Source organism: Nannospalax galili, unplaced genomic scaffold, assembly GCF_000622305.1.
Source record: "Nannospalax galili isolate Female #2095 unplaced genomic scaffold, S.galili_v1.0 scaffold1000, whole genome shotgun sequence".
In the NCBI taxonomy this organism is placed as follows: Eukaryota; Metazoa; Chordata; class Mammalia; order Rodentia; family Spalacidae; genus Nannospalax; species Nannospalax galili.
In genome coordinates this window covers 312,013-320,030 of record NW_008346439.1, presented here as the reverse complement: position 1 = coordinate 320,030, position 8,018 = coordinate 312,013, and positions in this window count along the sequence as shown.

The following is an 8,018-nucleotide window of genomic DNA, read 5'->3' as shown; positions in this document are numbered from 1 at the left end:
CATTAATGTGATGTATAGTGAATTCAAGTAAGCTTACATAGGATTGTTATTGATTGCATGTTTAATGTCAAATAACCCAATATGAGTCCCATTGTATATAAAAATCTTCATGTTATCTATCCATTCTTTATCTATCCAAGTCTTGTTGGGCTTTCGAGTTGCCATTATTTACCTTATTCAATGAAGGGGGGGAAAGAGAATGAAAATAAAACCTTCTCTATAAAGGACTGGCTTTCAAACTGTATGCTAGGATATGTCAAACAAGGATTGTTCTGTACATGAAACACTACTTTTTAAACTTCTGCAGTTTTGCAGTATGAAGAAGGGGTTTCTCCTGCCAAATGGAAAGTCAAAGAGGAGAAGCTATTCAGTCCGACCACAGCATGTTCTGTACCATAGCTCCACCGGTGTTGGATGCTGCCACATCTCACAGGTAAGAAGATGCTGTCATCAGGTGGCTAGTGACTCTCTGAGGGGGGTTCAGTTGTGCCATGTGTCAAGCACTGAGCAATGATTTAAGCTCTGACTCAAAAACACCACAGGTCACTGACATTGCTTCATTTTGAACTTTTCTTATTTTTATCCTAACATTGTTGACTTCTGAGATAAGTGAATTATGTATTGTTAAGACAATTCAATTATGAATTGTTAAGACAATTTTCCAGGGGATGTTAATTAGATGGCTCAGTCTGATAAAGTCAGTGTATTAAAACAATTTGGGGGGCTGGAGAGATGGCTCAGTGGTTAAGAACACTGGTTGTTCTTGAAGAAGACCCAGGTTCGAATCCCAGCACCCACATGGCAGCTAACCACTGTCTCTAACTGCAGTACCAGGGGATCCAACAGCCTCTTCTGACCTCCTCAGGCATTGCACGACACAGGTGCACTTACCTACATGCAGGCAATATACTCATACACATAAAAAATAATAATAATAAAGTTTTTAAAAAAAAATTTGGACAATGAGAGTAAAGTAACTATTTTATGGAATAATATCAAGATGAAATAATATTGTTAATCTATTAATATGCAAAATATTCTGTGCTTTTAAGTAGGTTTCATCAGTAATAAACTCATGGTTCAGGACTTGGTACAAAAAGAAAATTTAACATCTTATTAGTAATGATTTAGTGCCAACATTTAATATTCTTGTCACAGTTCATGTTGGTTCCTGGAGCAGTTCATGTTGGTTCCCCGCCCCCCCTCCAGATGACCTGTTTGTCTGGATTCATCTCAGCATGGCCCTAAAAGTTCAGCAGCATCCTCTCTCAAATCTGGACATCCTTGTGGATCACTATCACAGGAGCTTATAGAGTACTCAGTTAAAGTCAAAGCAACTGGAAACCATGACTACACACAGATGCGGTAAAAGGAAAACATGGGGGTGTTCTAACTTTCCAGTTGCTTTCACTCAAATATCCAGCCAAAGTCACAGGGTCTCTTGATTTGAACTGGTTTACTCAGCCCACGTATAGACACTGAAATCCTTGCCAACCCATTTTGCATGACAATTTCAGGTCTGTGTACATTCCATAACTTAACGCCCCTGTAAAATTTCCACAGGGAAATCAGCATCTGCCTGGATATTTATTTGTTTGTTTTGTGAAGTCAGGTGATCTGTCTGTGTTTATCAACTCTGTCTGGCTTGCATATATATTGCAGATAAGGACAAATCAGGATACTACTTAGAATGCTGTGTCTTTGGGTGCCTTCTTGTTTCGTAATATTTCCATGATCGGTGGGAGGGGGGAGCAGAGGAGAGACAAAGGGAGGGAAAGATGACAGAAAACTATTCCAATTTTCAGCAGAGCTTCTTCACCTTTCAAAGGAAGCTAAATACTGTATGAGAAGATTACTTTTCTTCAAAGATGACAAAGTACCCTGCCTTTTACTTCAAATAATAGGGACAGAATAAAATAATAAAGAAAAGACACAGGGCTGGATTGCCCATGCAAAATAGAGTGACAAGCTCCCATGTTAGACTGCCATGCAGTCCCTGGAATGGAACCATTCATCACACCAAGCAAATGCCTTCCACTCTCCCAGGCCAGAATGGTGGATAGGAGCAGTGTGACAGATCCTTATGTTTTGATTCAACAAACACGTATTGACTATCCCCCTCTGAGCTAGATATCATGTGTTCATATAAATGGAAATAAAGGTGACTCTGTTTTCTCTTTTTCTTGAAGAAACACACAACATGATAGGAAAAATGATTAAATATGTGTACAAATAAATGAGCTGAAGTTATATGAGTTGAACCAAAAAGTTAGGAAATAAAAAATTGATAATATATACAGTGTATTAAAGTAGCACAGAGTTAGCTGTCTCTCTGATCCTGGAAGGCAATCCAATGGTTTGATTCCCCCCTCATAAACTGCTGTCCCCATGGAGTTGTCTTGGTTAGTGGTCTTTGCTGCACACTTCCATATGTATGGTGCCAAAACCCATGAAGAATGTCAGGGTTTCCTATAACCAGGTTCCTCATTTTACTGAATTAAACTGTTTACCAGCCACTTCTGCTTCTGCAGGCTCCTGCCACTCACCACATCAGGACTGAGATCATGAGTCCATCTGCTTTCTTCTGTCCTGCTCACCCTCTGATGGAGTTTGGGACAGAATCAATGAGATGACCTGATGGTTAGTGAACCAGATTCTCTCAACAAAGTTCCCCCAGGTATCCTACTACTGCCTGGCCGCCTGACCCTGAACTTCAGACTGGTGTTCTAGTTGGGACCACCCCTCTTTGCCATCATCCCTGTCCAGCAGGAAGTAGCTAAAGAAAGACTACCATCACCCCTTATCGTCAACAAAAGTCTGGAATGTTAGGTTCCTGGCAGACTCCTAAAATGGCGGCCCAACTCCCAATATTCTAAAATGATGGGTCCAAACTTAGCCCTGGAAAATACCTCTGCTTATCCAGAGATCAACCAATCCCAAGCTAAACTGCCCAGCCTATGTCATGTAAAGTTACCCAAGTACCAAACTGCCTATAAAAGCTGCCTGAGTTCTGCTGCTGGTTGCTTTCTCTCTGATCCCGTGAGGCAGTCCAGTGGTTTGATCTCCCCCCAATAAATCTTCCCCCTTAAAAAAAGTAGAACAGAGTCAAGAGGTTGAATCCATTTATAGAAACCTGGAAAGAGTTTCTTCTATGATGGAGTTTGGGAGGACACAGGCATTCTCAATATGGAGAAGGTAGAAAAGGGCATTTCCAGCTCAGGGAACAGTATGTATGAAAAGTGGTGCAATACAGACATTCTGTCAAGGCATAATGAGCAGCATGCTCAGCATCCAAGACGTGTCCCAAATCTAAATGTGAAAGAGTAGGTTCTTTGAAAGTCTATAAAAATATTGGAGAGTAAGAGAAAATCTCAGCAGAACCAAAATTTCAAGAAATCCTATTAAGATGGAAGACAAGTGCACGTGGCTGCTGGTGGAATGCTGCCCGCAGCAAAGGCAGGGAGCTGTTGAATCACAGAGCACAGGCTCATGTTTTTTAGGACTGGAAGCTCTGAGACAGCAGAGAACAGGCATGGAAGAAGTCTTACGGTGCCCAAGGGTGGCAACTTGGTAGCTTAGGAAGCTGAACCCAAGGGGCCTTAGCCCTCATGGCCTGGTTTATACCAAACCATGGCCAGAAAAAGTGGCCACTGAGAAGTGGAAGGTGAGAGCCCTGCCTAAGATAGGGGGACATGTGGAGAGCTGCTGATACCCGGAAGCAGCCAGAGCCCACACTCCTTAAAGAGAGCTTGAGCTCACCATCTGGCACCCTGATGTCAGCATGAGAAGGATATAGGGAGGATGGGCTTCTAAATGGGGAATTGCAGGTTTTGGAAGGCTTGCAACCAGGACTTCCCAAGGTTCTATAGTCTGGATCTTGACTGTACCCCAAAGGTCCATGTCTTGGCCACTGAGTTGTGGTATCAGGAGATGATGTAATCTGTGGTAGGTAGGGCCCACCAGAGGAAGTTGGGCCTCTAGGGACACTTCCTCGAAGGATGTTGGGGCCTCTGCCCCTTCTGGTTTTGCTCTTCTGCTTATAGATGTGGTAATAACAGGTCTCCTCCCCTACATGCTACTTCCATGATGTTCTTTGTGTGGAACAAAGCCAAGTGACCCTTGACAGAAACCTCTAAAACTTTAAGTAAAAATAAACTTTTCTACTTGTTGATTGTCTCAGATATTTTGTTACAGTATTGGAAACCTGATGACACACGTTTAAAGATAAATAATAGCGTAGATATGATGCTCCCATAAAAGTACTTCTAGAGAAATGTGTTGGACCTACAACCTTTGGGTACCACCTCGCTTGTCCTAAAAGGTAGAGTTAAGGGAAGAGACTAATGGGAAATCAGGATCTGTAGTTAGTTCATGGTGGTCTAGGCAAAGATCCATGAGAATCTGTAGGCGAGACCAGTAAGTTGCAAAGAATACATGGTGTTGGTGACACATGCATCCCAGTGGTGTTATAGACAAAAATAATTTACCATATTTGTACTGAAATTTGGCTCATAGACAAGAAGGAAAGTCAAAATCTTCCACAGACAAATACGGAGATTTCTTCTGACACAAGAAAGGGATGCTGTTATGGGGCTGAAGAGAGAGCTCAGGGGTTAAGAGCACTGGCTACTCCTGCAGAGGACCCGGGTTCAGTTCCCAGCACCCACATGGCAGCTAACAACTGTCTATAACTCCAGTCCAGGAGATCTGACATGCTCTTCTGGCCTCTGCAGGCATTGCATGATACAGGTGCACTTACATACATACAGCCAAGACACTCATAGAACATAGAAAAGGCGATTGGAGGAAAAGAAGAAAATAGAGGCCTTGAAATGAGAATCCAGAACCTAAATCCAGGGACAAGCAGAAGTAGAAATAGAGGAGTGACTCACAATTCCTGAAGCAGGTATGAGTGTGAGACAGAAAAGGGAGGCCAAGAGCCTGAAAGGAAGCTAGACGGAGGATAACGGGAGCCAACTGTGCAAATGCATTTGAGAAGGAGATACAAAGTACTAAATAGAAGAGTAGGCATTGGAGAGAGCACAGACAGGCAAAAAGATAGTGTAGGAAGTTGCCTTAGAACTTGAAAGATGATGTTTCATTTTTGTGAGAGTGGAGTGTAAGAAAGGAAAACCTGTCTTAGCTTTCAGTTACTATAACACTTGACACCATCAACTTGTAGGAGAGGAAAGGTTTGTTATAGGCCATAGTTTGGGAGGTCTCAGCTGTAATTCTTGGGCCTGCTGATTGGAGCCTGTCCTGAGACAGCACAATCATGGCCGGGAACTCAGAGCAAGCTGCTCACCTGTGGTTGGGAAAGGAAAGAGTAAAGGGATGGGTTGAGGTTGCACAGTTCCCTTTAAGGTCATGCCTTCAGTGACTTCAAAGACCTGCCAATAGCATCAAGCTGGAAACTAAGCCTTCAACACATGGACCTTTGGAGAACATTCTAGATTCAGGCCATAGCAAAAATGAAGAGCACTTGAGTAAAATTGTAGAGTACTTAGAATGAAGGATAATTGCTAAAATCTAGAAAAAGATCAGATTTCTACAGAGACAGTAAGAACCTGAAGACAGCATAGCAGTTGCATAGAGTTCTGGAAGTTTGTACCTACCTTCCACTGCAACTCAAGAGCAAGACATGGAACAAAAGACTCGGAGAGTAAGGTCAAACACAGTGGACTGGCTGAAAGGCTAAGACCAAAGTCCATTTGTCATTTGTAAAAGAACTAACACCAATTCAGAACTAAAAGAAGTTTTGATATATAGTCTGTATCTCATTTAAAATTTTTTCATACATGCATATAAGGTGTTTTGATTAAATCCATGCCAACTCCCTTCCCTCCAACTCCTCCCATATCTCCCAGCCACTTTTTTTGATAACTTCATATACTCTTTCTTCTTCTTTTCTTTTTTTATGGGGCTTTTGCTACTCTAACCTTCCCCCTCCCAAAGAGGTAACCCTAAAATCTTCTAAGGATTAAAGCTCCCTAACACTTTAGACATTTTGGCCTTTGAAACGGAGTACGTTGCTAAGAGGCCCAAAAGGAAATTGCGACTTTTAACCAAGAAACTGGCTACTTTTCTTTGGGGTCTTTTTACCATAACTGCCTAGCCAATTCCTACCTCCTATTCTTATCACACCATCCTCTGAAGAAGTTATCCAACTTGCAGATAGGGAATCGGGACACAGACTGCTCTGGCTTCTTCCCTGCTGAACAGGGACGCAGAGTAAGGCAATTGGGGAACCCCTTCAGTGGGTCTATCTAAAAGACTCCCAAGTTGCATAACTCTCTTTTTTTGTATGTGAAGAAATAAAGGCAAGAGTAATTAGCATTACAAGTTTTAGACAGGGAACTAGAAAAAAGTCAGAACACTGCAATTTTCAAATGCAGTATGAGAGTCCACTGGAATTTCTTGACAAGGGCTTCCAAAAGCATGCCACGATTGGGTTCTTCCTCATTTTCCTTTTGTCTGCCAAGGCTGGACTCGAGAGTGATGGATTCAAGATTTGCTTTCAGGTATTTTGATAGCTGTTGGAGTGGTTAGAATCAGTGTCAGTTCCCTCTCAAAGGCTTCTAGATAGGGGGAGAAAACAAATTTATCCATCATTTTAGAGCACTAGCAGGTTGTCTCCCTTAGCTACAGGTGGGCACTACAGGATTGGAGACCAAGATTTGAAGTCTTACATCTGAGCAGCACTTTCTGATTAGGAACAAAATCATTAATGAGAAATAATTGTCTAAATAACTTTATATGGACTTAAGCCTAATGTCTGGGAAGTGTAATCCCTTGAACTCTTAAAGAAATATACTGATAACTTTACTCTTTGGTTATACTTTCCTTTTGGGTATTAAGACCATACAGCTGGCCCAAAAAAAGCAATTTATTTTTATACTTAAGGTGTTTGAGGATCTGTCCCTCAGGGGTCACATGGGCTTGGGAGGAGCTCCTGACTCCTTTCTTTTACCAGTTCCATCTATGTGAAGTTAAGTCAAAGCTCCTGCTTGTCCATGTCTGGCCTCACTTGGAAGCATGAATGAGATATTTCCTCTGAGTTGATCCTCCTCTTAGTAGACTGGACACTGGTTCAATTCCATCTTGTGGGGTCTCCATGGCCTCCTGAACAAGAGGACAGGTGACTCACCACAGTTACAGGACATTCTGAGAGATGTTCCATAGCCCCCTGGAACTTAGTCGACTTTGGAGGGAAAGGGGCAAAAACTGTCTTTAAGTCCCTCTGAACAGATTAGTTTAGGCCTCAAAGTATGGCTTTTAAACTCCAATAAGGTTAGTTCCACCAGTCTGGTACTTTTAATTACCATGTGCTATGTAAATAAGGCTTGGGTAAAAAACCAAATATTCTCAGATAAACCTTGACTAGATACATATTTTGTTCCTTAAACTAGTTGACTAAACTATGACATTAGAAAATTTAAGATTATGTGTATATTTTTTGTCTCATCCTTTATATATCATAACAAATCTACACAGGCCTTCTCATTTTAAATTTTCTAATAGGCACTTTTTAAAGCATTGGAGGAAAAGTGAAATACATTTTGACAATATATTCATTTAAACAGCATATCTAGAACATTCTGATTTCAATGTGTAATCAATACTAAGGTCCACTGATGAAATACTGCACCCTTTCCATGTCTTTGAACTCTGTGGATAGCTCTGTCTGAGTAGTTGGATTTTGAGCGCTCGGCAGCCACGTGTGGCTTGTGGCTGCACATGGACCAATGGGTCCAGATGACCTCAGTGTGGTAAAGGAGAGTAGAGGAAAATAACACTGTGCTGAGGCTTATTTGGGAGAAGAAACTGATTCTAAAGAGCAATAGAATGAAAATTACAATCCATTTAAAAACAGTATGAGCACCAGGCATGACAGCACATTGGGAATAATCCCAAGCTCGGGAGGCAGAGGCAGGCAGATCTCTGTGAGTTTGAAGCCAGCTCTGTCTGCATAGTTTGTTCCAGGCCAGCTGGGACTACAGTGAAACCCTATCTCAAAA